At 32.6% G+C, this 20,000-nt stretch overlaps 14 non-coding genes across 14 annotated transcripts in view; all 14 read right to left on the bottom strand.

Annotated features, from left to right (window-relative positions):
* Positions 1–41, bottom strand: part of TRNAP-AGG (transfer RNA proline (anticodon AGG)) — a 72-nt gene extending 31 nt beyond the window's left edge. The window contains exon 1 of the tRNA in view: positions 1–41. This exon is cut by the window's left edge and continues 31 nt beyond it. This is a non-coding gene — a tRNA (tRNA-Pro).
* Positions 42–2,800: 2,759 nt separating this feature from the next.
* On the bottom strand, positions 2,801–2,872 carry TRNAP-AGG (transfer RNA proline (anticodon AGG)). The gene has a single exon. It is a non-coding gene; the product is annotated as a tRNA-Pro (tRNA).
* A 4,387-nt stretch (positions 2,873–7,259) lies between these two features.
* TRNAP-AGG (transfer RNA proline (anticodon AGG)) lies at positions 7,260–7,331 on the bottom strand. Its single transcript has one exon. It is a non-coding gene; the product is annotated as a tRNA-Pro (tRNA).
* Positions 7,332–9,957: 2,626 nt separating this feature from the next.
* TRNAP-AGG (transfer RNA proline (anticodon AGG)) lies at positions 9,958–10,029 on the bottom strand. Its single transcript has one exon. It is a non-coding gene; the product is annotated as a tRNA-Pro (tRNA).
* Positions 10,030–10,879: 850 nt separating this feature from the next.
* On the bottom strand, positions 10,880–10,951 carry TRNAP-AGG (transfer RNA proline (anticodon AGG)). Its single transcript has one exon. It is a non-coding gene; the product is annotated as a tRNA-Pro (tRNA).
* An 843-nt stretch (positions 10,952–11,794) lies between these two features.
* Positions 11,795–11,866, bottom strand: TRNAP-AGG (transfer RNA proline (anticodon AGG)). Its single transcript has one exon. It is a non-coding gene; the product is annotated as a tRNA-Pro (tRNA).
* Positions 11,867–12,716: 850 nt separating this feature from the next.
* TRNAP-AGG (transfer RNA proline (anticodon AGG)) lies at positions 12,717–12,788 on the bottom strand. The gene has a single exon. It is a non-coding gene; the product is annotated as a tRNA-Pro (tRNA).
* Positions 12,789–13,630: 842 nt separating this feature from the next.
* TRNAP-AGG (transfer RNA proline (anticodon AGG)) lies at positions 13,631–13,702 on the bottom strand. Its single transcript has one exon. It is a non-coding gene; the product is annotated as a tRNA-Pro (tRNA).
* Positions 13,703–14,545: 843 nt separating this feature from the next.
* TRNAP-AGG (transfer RNA proline (anticodon AGG)) lies at positions 14,546–14,617 on the bottom strand. The gene has a single exon. It is a non-coding gene; the product is annotated as a tRNA-Pro (tRNA).
* Positions 14,618–15,464: 847 nt separating this feature from the next.
* Positions 15,465–15,536, bottom strand: TRNAP-AGG (transfer RNA proline (anticodon AGG)). Its single transcript has one exon. It is a non-coding gene; the product is annotated as a tRNA-Pro (tRNA).
* A 1,568-nt stretch (positions 15,537–17,104) lies between these two features.
* TRNAP-AGG (transfer RNA proline (anticodon AGG)) lies at positions 17,105–17,176 on the bottom strand. The gene has a single exon. It is a non-coding gene; the product is annotated as a tRNA-Pro (tRNA).
* An 845-nt stretch (positions 17,177–18,021) lies between these two features.
* Positions 18,022–18,093, bottom strand: TRNAP-AGG (transfer RNA proline (anticodon AGG)). Its single transcript has one exon. It is a non-coding gene; the product is annotated as a tRNA-Pro (tRNA).
* Positions 18,094–18,936: 843 nt separating this feature from the next.
* Positions 18,937–19,008, bottom strand: TRNAP-AGG (transfer RNA proline (anticodon AGG)). The gene has a single exon. It is a non-coding gene; the product is annotated as a tRNA-Pro (tRNA).
* An 850-nt stretch (positions 19,009–19,858) lies between these two features.
* On the bottom strand, positions 19,859–19,930 carry TRNAP-AGG (transfer RNA proline (anticodon AGG)). Its single transcript has one exon. It is a non-coding gene; the product is annotated as a tRNA-Pro (tRNA).
* Positions 19,931–20,000: the final 70 nt, after the last annotated feature.

Genomic DNA, 20,000 nt, shown 5'->3' with positions numbered 1-20,000 from the left:
TCGCACCCTAAGCGAGAATCATACCCCTAGACCAACGAGCCAACTGTTCATGCTTTTTCATGTATACTAATGAAATTGGAAGTGAAACTGTTGGAATACATTAGTATTTTAAAATACTATCAGATAATAGAACTAAGCACTTTTAAAGAACCTGAGAAAACAGACTTATCCAGGATATGAACCTGGTGCCTTTTCCACTCAAAGCAAAAATCATACACCCAGACCAACAAGCCACAAGCTAAATAATATCTTATTCAGATTTTACCATTTTTAAAGTAAAACTCAAATTATTTAATAAAAAAATGCAATAAGATGGAAAAAAAGATGTTACATTTTAAAAATACCATAACAATTTAAAAATGTATTGGTAGCATAGCTAAAATGTTTCCTTAAGGTAAATTTTTGTCCAAGTATGCATATTTGGAAAGTTCAGTGCCAAGATTTAGGGGTTCCTATAGAGTTTGAACTTTTCTGATAGTTGGAACCTAAGACTTGTCTCATACTGTGTGCAACTTAAGCATACAGACCAAGAAGAAAGAAAAAAACAAAAACCTGCAATTAATTGTTGACCTTTTTGTTTGTCAAAAAGAGCCTATTCTTTTAAGCCACTCATTGTTTCTTAGAAAAAAGCAAGGTAAGAGAAAAACCTGTAATTTCATTTTGATAGTTTTTTATTTGTCAAAATGAGACTTCTTTGAAGCCACTCAAGGTTACTTAGACAAAATGGAATCTACAGTATACCCAATATACCACCAAATGGTTGACAGTTTACTAAATATGCATAAGTATATATTTTTTATGGATTTTCAAAAGCAAAATTCACTTGATGCTTTTGACATCAATCAGATAATGGAACCATGGGATTTAAAAGAATCTGAGAAGATGGGCTCGTCCGGGATTTGAACCCGGGACCTCTCGCACCCTAAGCGAGAATCATACCCCTAGATCACAGGTTCTCAAACTCGGTCCTCAGGACCCCACACAGTGCATGTTTTGCAGGTCTCCTCACAGAATCACAAGTGACATAATTAGCTCCACCTGTGGACCTTTTAAAATGTGTCAGTGAGTAATTAATACACCTGTGCACCTGCTGGGCTACCTGCAAAACATGCACTGTGTGGGGTCCTGAGGACCGAGTTTGAGAACCACTGCCCTAGATCAACGAGACAACTGTTCATGCATTTTTCATGTATACTAATGAAATTGGAAGTGAAACTGTTGGAATACATTAGTAAGTATTTTAAAATACTATCAGATAATAGAACTAAGCACTTTTAAAGAACCTGAGAAAACAGGCTAATCCAGGATATGAACCTGGTGCCTTTTCCACTCAAAGCAAAAATCATACACCCAGACCAACAAGCCACAAGCTAAATAATTTCTTATTCAGATTTTACAATTTTTAAAGTAAAACTCAAATTATTTAATAAAAAAATGCAATAAGCTGGAAAAAAAGATGTTACATTTTAAAAATACCATAACAATTTAAAAATTTATTGGTAGCATAGCTAAAATGTTTCCTTAAGGTACATTTTTGTCCAAGTATGCATATTTGGAAAGTTCAGTGCCAAGATTTAGGGGTTCCTATAGAGTTTGAACTTTTCTGATAGTTGGAACCTAAGACTTGTCTCATACTGTGTGCAACTTAAGCATACAGACCAAGAAGAAAGAAAAAACAAAAACCTGCAATTAATTGTTGACCTTTTTGTTTGTCAAAAAGAGCCTATTCTTTTAAGCCACTCATTGTTTCTTAGAAAAAAGCAAGGTAAGAGAAAAACCTGTAATTTCATTTTGACAGTTTTTAATTTGTCAAAATGAGACTTCTTTGAAGCCACTCAAGGTTACTTAGACAAAGTGGAATCTACAGTATACCCAATATACCACCAAATGGTTGACAGTTTACTAAATATGCTTAAGTATATACTTTTTTGATGGATTGGCAAAAGCAAAATTCACTTGATGCTTTTGACATCAATCAGATAATGGATCCATGGTATTTAAAAGAACCTGAGATACATTAGTATTTTAAAATACTATCAGATAATAGAACTAAGCACTTTTAAAGAACCTGAGAAAACAGACTTATCCAGGATATGAACCTGGTGCCTTTTCCACTCAAAGCAAAAATCAAACACCCAGACCAACAAGCCACAAGCTAAATAATTTCTTATTCAGATTTTACCATTTTTAAAGTAAAACTCAAATTATTTAATAAAAAAATGCAATAAGATGGAAAAAAAGATGTTACATTTTAAAAATACCATAACAATTTAAAAATGTATTGGTAGCATAGCTAAAATGTTTCCTTAAGGTAAATTTTTGTCCAAGTATGCATATTTGGAAAGTTCAGTGCCAAGATTTAGGGGTTCCTTTAGAGTTTGAACTTTTCTGATAGTTGGAACCTAAGACTTGTCTCATACTGTGTGCAACTTTAGTATACAGACCAAGAAGAAAGAAAAAAACAAAAACCTGCAATTAATTGTTGACCTTTTTGTTTGTCAAAAAGAGCCTATTCTTTTAAGCCACTCATTGTTTCTTAGAAAAAAGCAAGGTAAGAGAAAAACCTGTAATTTCATTTTGATAGTTTTTTATTTTTCAAAATGAGACTTCTTTGAAGCCACTCAAGGTTACTTAGACAAAATGGAATCTACAGTATACCCAATATACCACCAAATGGTTGACAGTTTACTAAATATGCATAAGTATATATTTTTTATGGATTTTCAAAACAAAATTCACTTGATGCTTTTGACATCAATCAGATAATGGAACCATGGGATTTAAAAGAATCTGAGAAGATGGGCTCGTCCGGGATTTGAACCCGGAGCCTCTCGCACCCTAAGCGAGAATCATACCCCTAGACCAACGAGCCAACTGTTCATGCATTTTTCATGTATACTAATGAAATTGGAAGTGAAACTGATGGAATACATTAGTAAGTATTTTAAAATACTATCAGATAATAGAACTAAGCACTTTTAAAGAACCTGAGAAAACAGGCTAATCCAGGAAATGAACCTGGTGCCTTTTCCACTCAAAGCAAAAATCATACACCCAGACCAACAAGCCACAAGCTAAATAATTTCTTATTCAGATTTTACAATTTTTAAAGTAAAACTCAAATTATTTAATAAAAAAATGCAATAAGCTGGAAAAAAAGATGTTACATTTTAAAAATACCATAACAATTTAAAAATTTATTGGTAGCATAGCTAAAATGTTTCCTTAAGGTAAATTTTTGTCCAAGTATGCATATTTGGAAAGTTCAGTGCCAAGATTTAGGGGTTCCTATAGAGTTTGAACTTTTCTGATAGTTGGAACCTAAGACTTGTCTCATACTGTGTGCAACTTAAGCATACAGACCAAGAAGAAAGAAAAAACAAAAACCTGCAATTAATTGTTGACCTTTTTGTTTGTCAAAAAGAGCCTATTCTTTTAAGCCACTCATTGTTTCTTAGAAAAAAGCAAGGTAAGAGAAAAACCTGTAATTTCATTTTGACAGTTTTTAATTTGTCAAAATGAGACTTCTTTGAAGCCACTCAAGGTTACTTAGACAAAGTGGAATCTACAGTATACCCAATATACCACCAAATGGTTGACAGTTTACTAAATATGCTTAAGTATATACTTTTTTGATGGATTGGCAAAAGCAAAATTCACTTGATGCTTTTGACATCAATCAGATAATGGATCCATGGTATTTAAAAGAACCTGAGATACATTAGTATTTTAAAATACTATCAGATAATAGAACTAAGCACTTTTAAAGAACCTGAGAAAACAGACTTATCCAGGATATGAACCTGGTGCCTTTTCCACTCAAAGCAAAAATCAAACACCCAGACCAACAAGCCACAAGCTAAATAATTTCTTATTCAGATTTTACCATTTTTAAAGTAAAACTCAAATTATTTAATAAAAAAATGCAATAAGATGGAAAAAAAGATGTTACATTTTAAAAATACCATAACAATTTAAAAATGTATTGGTAGCATAGCTAAAATGTTTCCTTAAGGTAAATTTTTGTCCAAGTATGCATATTTGGAAAGTTCAGTGCCAAGATTTAGGGGTTCCTTTAGAGTTTGAACTTTTCTGATAGTTGGAACCTAAGACTTGTCTCATACTGTGTGCAACTTTAGTATACAGACCAAGAAGAAAGAAAAAAACAAAAACCTGCAATTAATTGTTGACCTTTTTGTTTGTCAAAAAGAGCCTATTCTTTTAAGCCACTCATTGTTTCTTAGAAAAAAGCAAGGTAAGAGAAAAACCTGTAATTTCATTTTGATAGTTTTTTATTTGTCAAAATGAGACTTCTTTGAAGCCACTCAAGGTTACTTAGACAAAATGGAATCTACAGTATACCCAATATACCACCAAATGGTTGACAGTTTACTAAATATGCATAAGTATATACTTTTTTGATGGATTGGCAAAAGCAAAATTCACTTGATGCTTTTGACATCAATAAGATAATGGAACCATGGGATTTAAAAGAACATGAGAAGATGGGCTCGTCCGGTATTTGAACCCGGGACCTCTCGCACCCTAAGCGAGAATCATACACCTAGACCAACGAGCAAACTGTTCATGCTTTTTCATGTATACTAATGAAATTGGAAGTGAAACTTTTGGAATACATTAGTAAGTATTTTAAAATACTATCAGATAATAGAACTAAGCACTTTTAAAGAACCTGAGAAAACAGGCTTATCCAGGATATGAACCGTGGGCCTTTTCCACTCAAAGCAAAAATCATACACCCAGACCAACAAGCCACAAGCTAAATAATTTCTTATTCAGATTTTACCATTTTTAAAGTAAAACTCAAATTATTTAATAAAAAAATGCAATAAGATGGAAAAAAAGATGTTACATTTTAAAAATACCATAACAATTTAAAAATGTATTGGTAGCATAGCTAAAATGTTTCCTTAAGGTAAATTTTTGTCCAAGTATGCATATTTGGAAAGTTCAGTGCCAAGATTTAGGGGTTCCTATAGAGTTTGAACTTTTCTGATAGTTGGAACCTAAGACTTGTCTCATACTGTGTGCAACTTAAGCATACAGACCAAGAAGAAAGAAAAAAACAAAAACCTGCAATTAATTGTTGACCTTTTTGTTTGTCAAAAAGATCCTATTCTTTTAAGCCACTCATTGTTTCTTAGAAAAAAGCAAGGTAAGAGAAAAACCTGTAATTTCATTTTGACAGTTTTTAATTTGTCAAAATGAGACTTCTTTGAAGCCACTCAAGGTTACTTAGACAAAGTGGAATCTACAGTATACCCAATATACCACCAAATGTTGACAGTTTACTAAATATGCTTAAGTATATACTTTTTTGATGGATTGGCAAAAGCAATATTCACTTGATGCTTTTGACATCAATCAGATAATGGAACCATGGGATTTAAAAGAACCTGAGAAGATGGGCTCGTCCAGGATTTGAAACCCGGGACCTCTCGTACCCTAAGCGAGAATCATACCCCTAGACCAACGAGCCAATTGTTCATGCATTTTTCATGTATACTAATGAAAGTGAAAGTGAAACTGTTGGAATACATTAGTAAGTATTTTAAAATACTATCAGATAATAGAACTAAGCACTTTTAAAGAACCTGAGAAAACAGGCTTTTCCAGGATATGAACCTGGGGCCTTTTCCACCCAAAGCAAAAATCATACACCCAGACCAACAAGCCACAAGCTAAATAATTTCTTATTTAGATTTTACCATTTTTAAAGTAAAACTCAAATTATTTAATAAAAAAATGCAATAAGCTGGAAAAAAAGATGTTACATTTTAAAAATACCGTAACAATTTAAAAATGTATTGGTAGCATAGCTAAAATGTTTCCTTAAGGTAATTTTTTGTCCAAGTATGCATATTTGGAAAGTTCAGTGCCAAGATTTAGGGGTTCCTATAGAGTTTGAACTTTTCTGATAGTTGGAACCTAAGACTTGTCTCATACTGTGTGCAACTTAAGCATACAGACCAAGAAGAAAGAAAAAAAGAAAAAACTGCAATTAATTGTTGACCTTTTTGTTTGTCAAAAAGAGCCTATTCTTTTAAGCCACTCATTGTTTCTTAGAAAAAAGCAAGGTAAGAGAAAAACCTGTAATTTCATTTTGACAGTTTGTTATTTGTCAAAATGAGACTTATTTGAAGCCAATCAAGGTTACTTAGACAAAATGGAATCTACAGTATACCCAATATACCACCAAATGGTTGACAGTTTACTAAATATGCATAAGTATATATTTTTTGATGGATTTTCAAAAGCAATATTCACTTGATGCTTTTGACATCAATCAGATAATGAAACCATGGGATTTAAAAGTAGCAGAGAAGATGGGTTCATCCAGGATTTGAACCTGGGACCTTTCGCACCCTAAGCGAGAATCATACCCCTGGACCAACGAGCAAACTGTTCAAGCTTTTTCATGTATACTAATGAAATTGGAAGTGAAACTGTTGGAATACATTAGTAAGTATTTTAAAATACTATCAGATAATAGAACTAAGCACTTTTAAAGAACCTGAGAAAACAGGCTAATCCAGGATATGAACCTGGTGCCTTTTCCACTCAAAGCAAAAATCATACACCCAGACCAACAAGCCACAAGCTAAATAATTTCCTATTCATATTTTACCATTTTTAAAGTAAAACTCAAATTATTTAATAAAAAAATGCAATAAGCTGGAAAAAAGATGTTACATTTTAAAAATACCATAACAATTTAAAAAAGGATTGGTAGCATAGCTAAAATGTTTCCTTAAGGTAAATTTTTGTCCAAGTATGCATATTTGGAAAGTTCAGTGCCAAGATTTAGGGGTTCCTATAGAGTTTGAACTTTTCTGATAGTTGGAACCTAAGACTTGTCTCATACTGTGTGCAACTTAAGCATACAGAAAAAGAAGAAAGAAAAAAACAAAAACCTGCAATTAATTGTTGACCTTTTTGTTTTTCAAAAAGAGCCTATTCTTTTAAGCCACTCATTGTTTCTTAGAAAAAAGCAAGGTAAGAGAAAAACCTGTAATTTCATTTTGATAGTTTTTTATTTGTCAAAATGAGACTTCTTGAAGCCACTCAAGGTTACTTAGACAAAATGAAATCTACAGTATACCACCAAATGGTTGACAGTTTACTAAATATGCATAAGTATATACTTTTTTGATGGATTGGCAAAAGCAAAATTCACTTGATGCTTTTGACATCAATAAGATAATGGAACCATGGGATTTAAAAGAACCTGAGAAGATGGGCTCGTCCGGGATTTGAACCCGGGACCTCTCGCACCCTAAGCGAGAATCATACCCCTAGACCAACGAGCCAACTGTATATTAATGAAATTGGAAGTGAAACTGTTGATATAGAACTAAGCACTTTTAAAGAACCTGAGAAAATAGTCTAATCCAGTATATGAACCTCGGGCCTTTTCCACTCAAAGCAAAAATCATACACCCAGACCAACAAGCCACAAGCTAAATCATTTCTTCTTCAGATTTTACCATTTTTAAAGTAAAACTCAAATTATTTAATAAAAAAATGCAATAAGCTGGAAAAAAAGATGTTACATTTTAAAAATACCATAACAATTAAAAAATTTATTGGTAGCATAGATAAAATGTTTCCTTAAGGTAAATTTTTGTCCAAGTATGCATATTTGGAAAGTTCAGTGCCAAGATTTAGGGGTTCCTATAGAGTTTGAACTTTTCTGATAGTTGGAACCTAAGACTTGTCTCATACTGTGTGCAACTTAAGCATACAGACCAAGAAGAAAGAAAAAACAAAAACCTGCAATTAATTGCTGACCTTTTTGTTTGTCAAAAAGAGCCTATTCTTTTAAACCACTCATTGTTTCTTAGAAAAAAGCAAGGTAAGAGAAAAACCTGTAATTTCATTTTGACAGTTTTTTATTTGTCAAAATTAGACTTCTTTGAAGCCACTCAAGGTTACTTAGACAAAATGGAATCTACAGTATACCCAATATACCACCAAATGGTTGACAGTTTACTAAACATGCATAAGTAAATATTTTTTGATGGATTTTCAAAAGCAAAATTCACTTGATGCTTTTGACATAAATCAGACCATGGGATTTAAAAAAAACGGAGAAGATGGGCTTGTCCGGGATTTGAACACAGGACCTCTCGCACCCTAAGCGTGAATCATACCCATAGACCAACGAGCCAGCTGTTCATGCATTTTCATGTATACTAATGAAATTGGAAGTGAAACTGTTGATATACATTAGTAAGTATTTTAAAATACTATCAGATAAAAGAACTAAGCACTTTTAAAGAACCTGAGAAAACAGTCTAATCCAGGATATGAACCTGGTGCCTTTTCCACCCAAAGCAAAAATCATACACCCAGACCAACAAGCTACAAGCTAAATAATTTCTTATTCAGATTTTACCATTTTTAAAGTAAAACTCAAATTATTTAATAAAAAAATGCAATAAGCTGGAAAAAAGATGTTACATTTTAAAAATACCTTAACAATTTAAAAAAGGATTGGTAGCATAGCTAAAATGTTTCCTTAAGGTAAATTTTTGTCCAAGTATGCATATTTGGAAAGTTCAGTCCAAAGATGTTGGGGCTCTTATAGAGTTTGAACTTTTCTGATAGTTGGGACCTAAGACTTGTCTCATACTGTGTGCAACTTAAGCATACAGACCAAGAAGAAAGAAAAAAACAAAACACCTGCAATTAATTGTTGACCTTTTTGTTTGTCAAAAAGAGCCTATTCTTTTAAGCCACTTATTGTTTCTTAGAAAAAAGCAAGGTAAGAGAAAAACCTGTAATTTCATTTTGACATTTTTTTATTTGTCAAAATAAGACTTCTTTGAAGCCACTCAAGGTTACTTAGACAAAATGGAATCTACAGTATACCCAATATACCACCAAATGGTTGACAGTTTACTAAATATGCATAAGTATATATTTTTTGATGGATTTTCAAAAGCAATATTCACTTGATGCTTTTGACATCAATCCGATAATGAAACCATGGGATTTAAAAGTAGCGGAGAAGATGGGTTCATCCAGGATTTGAACCTGGGATCTTTCGCACCCTAAGCGAGAATCATACCCCTGGACCAACGAGCAAACTGTTCAAGCTTTTTCATGTATACTAATGAAATTGGAAGTGAAACTGTTGGAATACATTAGTAAGTATTTTAAAATACTATCAGATAATAGAACTAAGCACTTTTAAAGAACCTGAGAAAACAGGCTAATCCAGGATATGAACCTGGTGCCTTTTCCACTCAAAGCAAAAATCATACACCCAGACCAACAAGCCACAAGCTAAATAATTTCCTATTCATATTTTACCATTTTTAAAGTAAAACTCAAATTATTTAATAAAAAAATGCAATAAGCTGGAAAAAAGATGTTACATTTTAAAAATACCATAACAATTTAAAAAAGGATTGGTAGCATAGCTAAAATGTTTCCTTAAGGTAAATTTTTGTCCAAGTATGCATATTTGGAAAGTTCAGTGCCAAGATTTAGGGGTTCCTATAGAGTTTGAACTTTTCTGATAGTTGGAACCTAAGACTTGTCTCATACTGTGTGCAACTTAAGCATACAGAAAAAGAAGAAAGAAAAAAACAAAAACCTGCAATTAATTGTTGACCTTTTTGTTTTTCAAAAAGAGCCTATTCTTTTAAGCCACTCATTGTTTCTTAGAAAAAAGCAAGGTAAGAGAAAAACCTGTAATTTCATTTTGATAGTTTTTTATTTGTCAAAATGAGACTTCTTTGAAGCCACTCAAGGTTACTTAGACAAAATGGAATCTACAGTATACCCAATATACCACCAAATGGTTGACAGTTTACTAAATATGCATAAGTATATATTTTTTATGGATTTTCAAAAGCAAAATTCACTTGATGCTTTTGACATCAATCAGATAATGGAACCATGGGATTTAAAAGAATCTGAGAAGATGGGCTCGTCCGGGATTTGAACCCGGGACCTCTCGCACCCTAAGCGAGAATCATACCCCTAGACCAACGAGCCAACTGTTCATGCATTTTTCATGTATACTAATGAAATTGGAAGTGAAACTGTTGGAATACATTAGTAAGTATTTTAAAATACTATCAGATAATAGAACTAAGCACTTTTAAAGAACCTGAGAAAACAGACTTATCCAGGATATGAACCTGGTGCCTTTTCCACTCAAAGCAAAAATCAAACACCCAGACCAACAAGCCACAAGCTAAATAATTTCTTATTCAGATTTTACCATTTTTAAAGTAAAACTCAAATTATTTAATAAAAAAATGCAATAAGCTGGAAAAAAAGATGTTACATTTTAAAAATACCATAACAATTTAAAAATCTATTGGTAGCATAGCTAAAATGTTTCCTTAAGGTAAATTTTTGTCCAAGTATGCATATTTGGAAAGTTCAGTGCCAAGATTTAGGGGTTCCTATAGAGTTTGAACTTTTCTGATAGTTGGAACCTAAGACTTGTCTCATACTGTGTGCAACTTAAGCATACAGACCAAGAAGAAAGAAAAAAACAAAAACCTGCAATTAATTGTTGACCTTTTTGTTTGTCAAAAAGAGCCTATTCTTTGAAGCCACTCATTGTTTCTTAGAAAAAAGCAAGGTAAGAGAAAAACCTGTAATTTCATTTTGACCGTTTTTTATTTGTCAAAATGAGACTTCTTTGAAGCCACTCAAGGTTACTTAGACAAAGTGGAATCTACAGTATACCCAATATACCACCAAATGGTTGACAGTTTACTAAATATGCTTAAGTATATACTTTTTTGATGGATTGGCAAAAGCAAAATTCACTTGATGCTTTTGACATCAATCAGATAATGGATCCATGGTATTTAAAAGAACCTGAGAAAATGGGCTCATCCGGGATTTGAACCCGGGACTTCTCGCACCCTAAGCGAGAATCATACCCCTAGACCAACGAGCCAACTGTTCATGCTTTTTCATGTATACTAATGAAATTGGAAGTGAAACTGTTGGAATACATTAGTATTTTAAAATACTATCAGATAATAGAACTAAGCACTTTTAAAGAGCCTGAGAAAACAGACTTATCCAGGATATGAACCTGGTGCCTTTTCCACTCAAAGCAAAAATCATACACCCAGACCAACAAGCCACATGCTAAATAATTTCTTATTCCGATTTTACCATTTTTAAAGTAAAACTCAAATTATTTAATAAAAAAATGCAATAAGATGGAAAAAAAGATGTTACATTTTAAAAATACCATAACAATTTAAAAATGTATTGGTAGCATAGCTAAAATGTTTCCTTAAGGTAAATTTTTGTCCAAGTATGCATATTTGGAAAGTTCAGTGCCAAGATTTAGGGGTTCCTATAGAGTTTGAACTTTTCTGATAGTTGGAACCTAAGACTTGTCTCATACTGTGTGCAACTTAAGCATACAGACCAAGAAGAAAGAAAAAAACAAAAACCTGCAATTAATTGTTGACCTTTTTGTTTGTCAAAAAGAGCCTATTCTTTTAAGCCACTCATTGTTTCTTAGAAAAAAGCAAGGTAAGAGAAAAACCTGTAATTTCATTTTGATAGTTTTTTATTTGTCAAAATGAGACTTCTTTGAAGCCACTCAAGGTTACTTAGACAAAATGGAATCTACAGTATACCCAATATACCACCAAATGGTTGACAGTTTACTAAATATGCATAAGTATATATTTTTTATGGATTTTCAAAAGCAAAATTCACTTGATGCTTTTGACATCAATCAGATAATGGAACCATGGGATTTAAAAGAATCTGAGAAGATAGGCTCTTCCGGGATTTGAACCCGGGACCTCTCGCACCCTAAGCGAGAATCATACCCCTAGACCAACGAGCCAACTGTTCATGCATTTTTCATGTATACTAATGAAATTGGAAGTGAAACTGTTGGAATACATTAGTAAGTATTTTAAAATACTATCAGATAATAGAACTAAGCACTTTTAAAGAACCTGAGAAAACAGACTTATCCAGGATATGAACCTGGTGCCTTTTCCACTCAAAGCAAAAATCATACACCCAGACCAAGAAGCCACAAGCTAAATAATTTCTTATTCAGATTTTACCATTTTTAAAGTAAAACTCAAATTATTTAATAAAAAAATGCAATAAGATGGAAAAAAAGATGTTACATTTTAAAAATACCATAACAATTTAAAAATGTATTGGTAGCATAGCTAAAATGTTTCCTTAATGTAAATTGTTGTCCAAGTATGCATATTTGGAAAGTTCAGTGCCAAGATTTAGGGGTTCCTATAGAGTTTGAACTTTTCTGATAGTTGGAACCTAAGACTTGTCTCATACTGTGTGCAACTTAAGCATACAGACCAAGAAGAAAGAAAAAAACAAAAACCTGCAATTAATTGTTGACCTTTTTGTTTGTCAAAAAGAGCCTATTCTTTTAAGCCACTCATTGTTTCTTAGAAAAAAGCAAGGTAAGAGAAAAACCTGTAATTTCATTTTGACAGTTTTTTATTTGTCAAAATGAGACTTCTTTGAAGCCACTCAAGGTTACTTAGACAAAGTGGAATCTACAGTATACCCAATATACCACCAAATGGTTGACAGTTTACTAAATATGCTTAAGTATATACTTTTTTGATGGATTGGCAAAAGCAAAATTCACTTGATGCTTTTGACATCAATCAGATAATGGATCCATGGTATTTAAAAGAACCTGAGAAAATGGGCTCATCCGGGATTTGAACCCGGGACCTCTCGCACCCTAAGCGAGAATCATACCCCTAGACCAACGAGCCAACTGTTCATGCTTTTTCATGTATACTAATGAAATTGGAAGTGAAACTGTTGGAATACATTAGTATTTTAAAATACTATTAGATAATAGAACTAAGCACTTTTAAAGAACCTGAGAAAACAGACTTATCCAGGATATGTACCTGGTGCCTTTTCCACTCAAAGCAAAAATCATACACCCAGACCAACAAGCCACAAGCTAAATAATTTCTTATTCAGATTTTACCATTTTTAAAGTAAAACTCAAATTATTTAATAAAAAAATGCAATAAGATGGAAAAAAAGATGTTACATTTTAAAAATACCATAACAATTTAAAAATGTATTGGTAGCATAGCTAAAATGTTTCCTTAAGGTAAATTTTTGTCCAAGTATGCATATTTGGAAAGTTCAGTGCCAAGATTTAGGGGTTCCTATAGAGTTTGAACTTTTCTGATAGTTGGAACCTAAGACTTGTCTCATACTGTGTGCAACTTAAGCATACAGACCAAGAAGAAAGAAAAAAAAAACCTGCAATTAATTGTTGACCTTTTTGTTTGTCAAAAAGAGCCTATTCTTTTAAGCCACTCATTGTTTCTTAGAAAAAAGCAAGGCAAGAGAAAAACCTGTAATTTCATTTTGACCGTTTTTTATTTGTCAAAATGAGACTTCTTTGAAGCCACTCAAGGTTACTTAGACAAAGTGGAATCTACAGTATACCCAATATACCACCAAATGGTTGACAGTTTACTAAATATGCTTAAGTATATACTTTTTTGATGGATTGGCAAAAGCAAAATTCACTTGATGCTTTTGACATCAATCAGATAATGGATCCATGGTATTTAAAAGAACCTGAGAAAATGGGCTCATCCGGGATTTGAACCCGGGACTTCTCGCACCCTAAGCGAGAATCATACCCCTAGACCAACGAGCCAACTGTTCATGCTTTTTCATGTATACTAATGAAATTGGAAGTGAAACTGTTGGAATACATTAGTATTTTAAAATACTATCAGATAATAGAACTAAGCACTTTTAAAGAACCTGAGAAAACAGACTTATCCAGGATATGAACCTGGTGCCTTTTCCACTCAAAGCAAAAATCATACACCCAGACCAACAAGCCACATGCTAAATAATTTCTTATTCCGATTTTACCATTTTTAAAGTAAAACTCAAATTATTTAATAAAAAAATGCAATAAGATGGAAAAAAAGATGTTACATTTTAAAAATACCATAACAATTTAAAAATGTATTGGTAGCATAGCTAAAATGTTTCCTTAAGGTAAATTTTTGTCCAAGTATGCATATTTGGAAAGTTCAGTGCCAAGATTTAGGGGTTCCTATAGAGTTTGAACTTTTCTGATAGTTGGAACCTAAGACTTGTCTCATACTGTGTGCAACTTAAGCATACAGACCAAGAAGAAAGAAAAAAACAAAAACCTGCAATTAATTGTTGACCTTTTTGTTTGTCAAAAAGAGCCTATTCTTTTAAGCCACTCATTGTTTCTTAGAAAAAAGCAAGGTAAGAGAAAAACCTGTAATTTCATTTTGATAGTTTTTTATTTGTCAAAATGAGACTTCTTTGAAGCCACTCAAGGTTACTTAGACAAAATGGAATCTACAGTATACCCAATATACCACCAAATGGTTGACAGTTTACTAAATATGCATAAGTATATATTTTTTATGGATTTTCAAAAGCAAAATTCACTTGATGCTTTTGACATCAATCAGATAATGGAACCATGGGATTTAAAAGAATCTGAGAAGATAGGCTCTTCCGGGATTTGAACCCGGGACCTCTCGCACCCTAAGCGAGTATCATACCCCTAGACCAACGAGCCAACTGTTCATGCATTTTTCATGTATACTAATGAAATTGGAAGTGAAACTGTTGGAATACATTAGTAAGTATTTTAAAATACTATCAGATAATAGAACTAAGCACTTTTAAAGAACCTGAGAAAACAGACTTATCCAGGATATGAACCTGGTGCCTTTTCCACTCAAAGCAAAAATCATACACCCAGACCAAGAAGCCACAAGCTAAATAATTTCTTATTCAGATTTTACCATTTTTAAAGTAAAACTCAAATTATTTAATAAAAAAATGCAATAAGATGGAAAAAAAGATGTTACATTTTAAAAATACCATAACAATTTAAAAATGTATTGGTAGCATAGCTAAAATGTTTCCTTAAGGTAAATTTTTGTCCAAGTATGCATATTTGGAAAGTTCAGTGCCAAGATTTAGGGGTTCCTATAGAGTTTGAACTTTTCTGATAGTTGGAACCTAAGACTTGTCTCATACTGTGTGCAACTTAAGCATACAGACCAAGAAGAAAGAAAAAAAAAACCTGCAATTAATTGTTGACCTTTTTGTTTGTCAAAAAGAGCCTATTCTTTTAAGCCACTCATTGTTTCTTAGAAAAAAGCAAGGCAAGAGAAAAACCTGTAATTTCATTTTGACCGTTTTTTATTTGTCAAAATGAGACTTCTTTGAAGCCACTCAAGGTTACTTAGACAAAGTGGAATCTACAGTATACCCAATATACCACCAAATGGTTGACAGTTTACTAAATATGCTTAAGTATATACTTTTTTGATGGATTGGCAAAAGCAAAATTCACTTGATGCTTTTGACATCAATCAGATAATGGATCCATGGTATTTAAAAGAACCTGAGAAAATGGGCTCATCCGGGATTTGAACCCGGGACCTCTCGCACCCTAAGTGAGAATCATACCCCTAGACCAACGAGCCAACTGTTCATGCTTTTTCATGTATACTAATGAAATTGGAAGTGAAACTGTTGGAATACATTAGTCTTTTAAAATACTATCAGATAATAGAACTAAGCACTTTTAAAGAACCTGAGAAAACAGACTTATCCAGGATATGAACCTGGTACCTTTTCCACTCAAAGCAAAAATCATACACCCAGACCAACAAGCCACAAGCTAAATAATATCTTATTCAGATTTTACCATTTTTAAAGTAAAACTCAAATTATTTAACAAAAAAATGCAATAAGATGGAAAAAAACATGTTACATTTTAAAAATACCATAACAATTTAAAAATGTATTGGTAGCATAGCTAAAATGTTTCCTTAAGGTACATTTTTGTCCAAGTATGCATATTTGGAAAGTTCAGTGCCAAGATTTAGGGGTTCCTATAGAGTTTGAACTTTTCTGATAGTTGGAACCTAAGACTTGTCTCATACTGTGTGCAACTTAAGCATACAGACCAAGAAGAAAGAAAAAAACAAAAACCTGCAATTAATTGTTGACCTTTTTGTTTGTCAAAAAGAGCCTATTCTTTTAAGCCACTCATTGTTTCTTAGAAAAAAGCAAGGTAAGAGAAAAACCTGTAATTTCATTTTGATAGTTTTTTATTTGTCAAAATGAGACTTCTTTGAAGCCACTCAAGGTTACTTAGACAAAATGGAATCTACAGTACACCCAATATACCACCAAATGGTTGACAGTTTACTAAATATGCATAAGTATATATTTTTTATGGATTTTCAAAAGCAAAATTCACTTGATGCTTTTGACATCAATCAGATAATGGAACCATGGGATTTAAAAGAATCTGAGAAGATGGGCTCGTCCGGGATTTGAACCTGGTGCCTTTTCCACTCAAAGCAAAAATCATACACCCAGACCAATAAGCCACAAGCTAAATAATTTCTTATTTAGATTTTACAATTTTTAAAGTAAAACTCAAATTATTTAATAAAAAAATGCAATAAGCTGGAAAAAAAGATGTTACTTTTTAAAAATACCATAACAATTTAAAAATGTATTGGTAGCATAGCTAAAATGTTTCCTTAAGGTAAATTTTTGTCCAAGTATGCATATTTGGAAAGTTCAGTGCCAAGATTTAGGGGTTCCTATAGAGTTTGAACTTTTCTGATAGTTGGAACCTAAGACTTGTCTCATACTGTGTGCAACTTAAGCATACAGACCAAGAAGAAAGAAAAAAACAAAAACCTGCAATTAATTGTTGACCTTTTTGTTTGTCAAAAAGAGCCTATTCTTTTAAGCCACTCATTGTTTCTTAGAAAAAAGCAAGGTAAGAGAAAAACCTGTAATTTCATTTTGACAGTTTTTAATTTGTCAAAATGAGACTTCTTTGAAGCCACTCAAGGTTACTTAGACAAAGTGGAATCTACAGTATACCCAATATACCACCAAATGGTTGACAGTTTACTAAATATGCTTAAGTATATACTTTTTTGATGGATTGGCAAAAGCAAAATTCACTTGATGCTTTTGACATCAATCAGATAATGGATCCATGGTATTTAAAAGAACCTGAGAAAATGGGCTCATCCGGGGTTTGAACCCGGGACCTCTCGCACCCTAAGCGAGAATCATACCCCTAGACCAACGAGCCAACTGTTCATGCTTTTTCATGTATACTAATGAAATTGGAAGTGAAACTGTTGGAATACATTAGTATTTTAAAATACTATCAGATAATAGAACTAAGCACTTTTAAAGAACCTGAGAAAACAGACTTATCCAGGATATGAACCTGGTGCCTTTTCCACTCAAAGCAAAAATCATACACCCAGACCAACAAGCCACAAGCTAAATAATTTCTTATTCAGATTTTACAATTTTAAAAGTAAAACTCAAATTATTTAATAAAAAAATGCAATAAGCTGGAAAAAAAGATGTTACATTTTAAAAATACCATAACAATTTAAAAATGTATTGGTAGCATAGCTAAAATGTTTCCTTAAGGTAAATTTTTGTCCAAGTATGCATATTTGGAAAGTTCAGTGCCAAGATTTAGGGGTTCCTATAGAGTTTGAACTTTTCTGATAGTTGGAACCTAAGACTTGTCTCATACTGTGTGCAACTTAAGCATACAGACCAAGAAGAAAGAAAAAAACAAAAACCTGCAATTAATTGTTGACCTTTTTGTTTGTCAAAAAGAGCCTATTCTTTTAAGCCACTCATTGTTTCTTAGAAAAAAGCAAGGTAAGAGGAAAACCTGTAATTTCATTTTGACAGTTTTTAATTTGTCAAAATGAGACTTCTTTGAAGCCACTCAAGGTTACTTAGACAAAGTGGAATCTACAGTATACCCAATATACCACCAAATGGTTGACAGTTTACTAAATATGCTTAAGTATATACTTTTTTGATGGATTGGCAAAAGCAAAATTCACTTGATGCTTTTGACATCAATCAGATAATGGATCCATGGTATTTAAAAGAACCTGAGAAAATGGGCTCATCCGGGATTTGAACCCGGGACCTCTCGCACCCTAAGCGAGAATCATACCCCTAGACCAACGAGCCAACTGTTCATGCTTTTTCATGTATACTAATGAAATTGGAAGTGAAACTGTTGGAATACATTAGTATTTTAAAATACTATCAGATAATAGAACTAAGCACTTTTAAAGAACCTGAGAAAACAGACTTATCCAGGATATGAACCTGGTGCCTTTTCCACTCAAAGCAAAAATCATACACCCAGACCAACAAGCCACAAGCTAAATAATTTCTTATTCAGATTTTACAATTTTAAAAGTAAAACTCAAATTATTTAATAAAAAAATGCAATAAGCTGGAAAAAAAGATGTTACATTTTAAAAATACCATAACAATTTAAAAATGTATTGGTAGCATAGCTAAAATGTTTCCTTAAGGTAAATTTTTGTCCAAGTATGCATATTTGGAAAGTTCAGTGCCAAGATTTAGGGGTTCCTATAGAGTTTGAACTTTTCTGATAGTTGGAACCTAAGACTTGTCTCATACTGTGTGCAACTTAAGCATACAGACCAAGAAGAAAGAAAAAAACAAAAACCTGCAATTAATTGTTGACCTTTTTGTTTGTCAAAAAGAGCCTATTCTTTTAAGCCACTCATTGTTTCTTAGAAAAAAGCAAGGTAAGAGAAAAACCTGTAATTTCATTTTGATAGTTTTTTATTTGTCAAAATGAGACTTCTTTGAAGCCACTCAAGGTTACTTAGACAAAATGGAATCTACAGTATACCCAATATACCACCAAATGGTTGACAGTTTACTAAATATGCATAAGTATATATTTTTTATGGATTTTCAAAAGCAAAATTCACTTGATGCTTTTGACATCAATCAGATAATGGAACCATGGGATTTAAAAGAATCTGAGAAGATAGGCTCGTCCGGGATTTGAACCCGGGACCTCTCGCACCCTAAGCGAGAATCATACCCCTAGACCAACGAGCCAACTGTTCATGCATTTTTCATGTATACTAATGAAATTGGAAGTGAAACTGTTGGAATACATTAGTAAGTATTTTAAAATACTATCAGATAATAGAACTAAGCACTTTTAAAGATCCTGAGAAAACAGGCTAATCCAGGATATGAACCTGGTGCCTTTTCCACTCAAAGCAAAAATCATACACCCAGACCAACAAGCCACAAGCTAAATAATTTCTTATTCAGATTTTACAATTTTTAAAGTAAAACTCAAATTATTTAATAAAAAAATGCAATAAGCTGGAAAAAAAGATGTTACTTTTTAAAAATACCATAACAATTTCAAAATGTATTGGTAGCATAGCTAAAATGTTTCCTTAAGGTAAATTTTTGTCCAAGTATGCATATTTGGAAAGTTCAGTGCCAAGATTTAGGGGTTCCTATAGAGTTTGAACTTTTCTGATAGTTGGAACCTAAGACTTGTCTCATACTGTGTGCAACTTAAGCATACAGACCAAGAAGAAAGAAAAAAACAAAAACCTGCAATTAATTGTTGACCTTTTTGTTTGTCAAAAAGAGCCTATTCTTTTAAGCCACTCATTGTTTCTTAGAAAAAAGCAAGGTAAGAGAAAAACCTGTAATTTCATTTTGACAGTTTTTAATTTGTCAAAATGAGACTTCTTTGAAGCCACTCAAGGTTACTTAGACAAAGTGGAATCTACAGTATACCCAATATACCACCAAATGGTTGACAGTTTACTAAATATGCTTAAGTATATACTTTTTTGATGGATTGGCAAAAGCAAAATTCACTTGATGCTTTTGACATCAATCAGATAATGGAACCATGGGATTTAAAAGAATCTGAGAAGATAGGCTCGTCCGGGATTTGAACCCGGGACCTCTCGCACCCTAAGCGAGAATCATACCCCTAGACCAACGAGCCAACTGTTCACGCATTTTTCATGTATACTAATGAAATTGGAAGTGAAACTGTTGGAATACATTAGTAAGTA

This window comes from Pseudophryne corroboree, chromosome 3, assembly GCF_028390025.1.
Source record: "Pseudophryne corroboree isolate aPseCor3 chromosome 3, aPseCor3.hap2, whole genome shotgun sequence".
Lineage (NCBI taxonomy): Eukaryota > Metazoa > Chordata > Amphibia > Anura > Myobatrachidae > Pseudophryne > Pseudophryne corroboree.
This window is presented reverse-complemented; position numbering and strand designations above follow the sequence as displayed.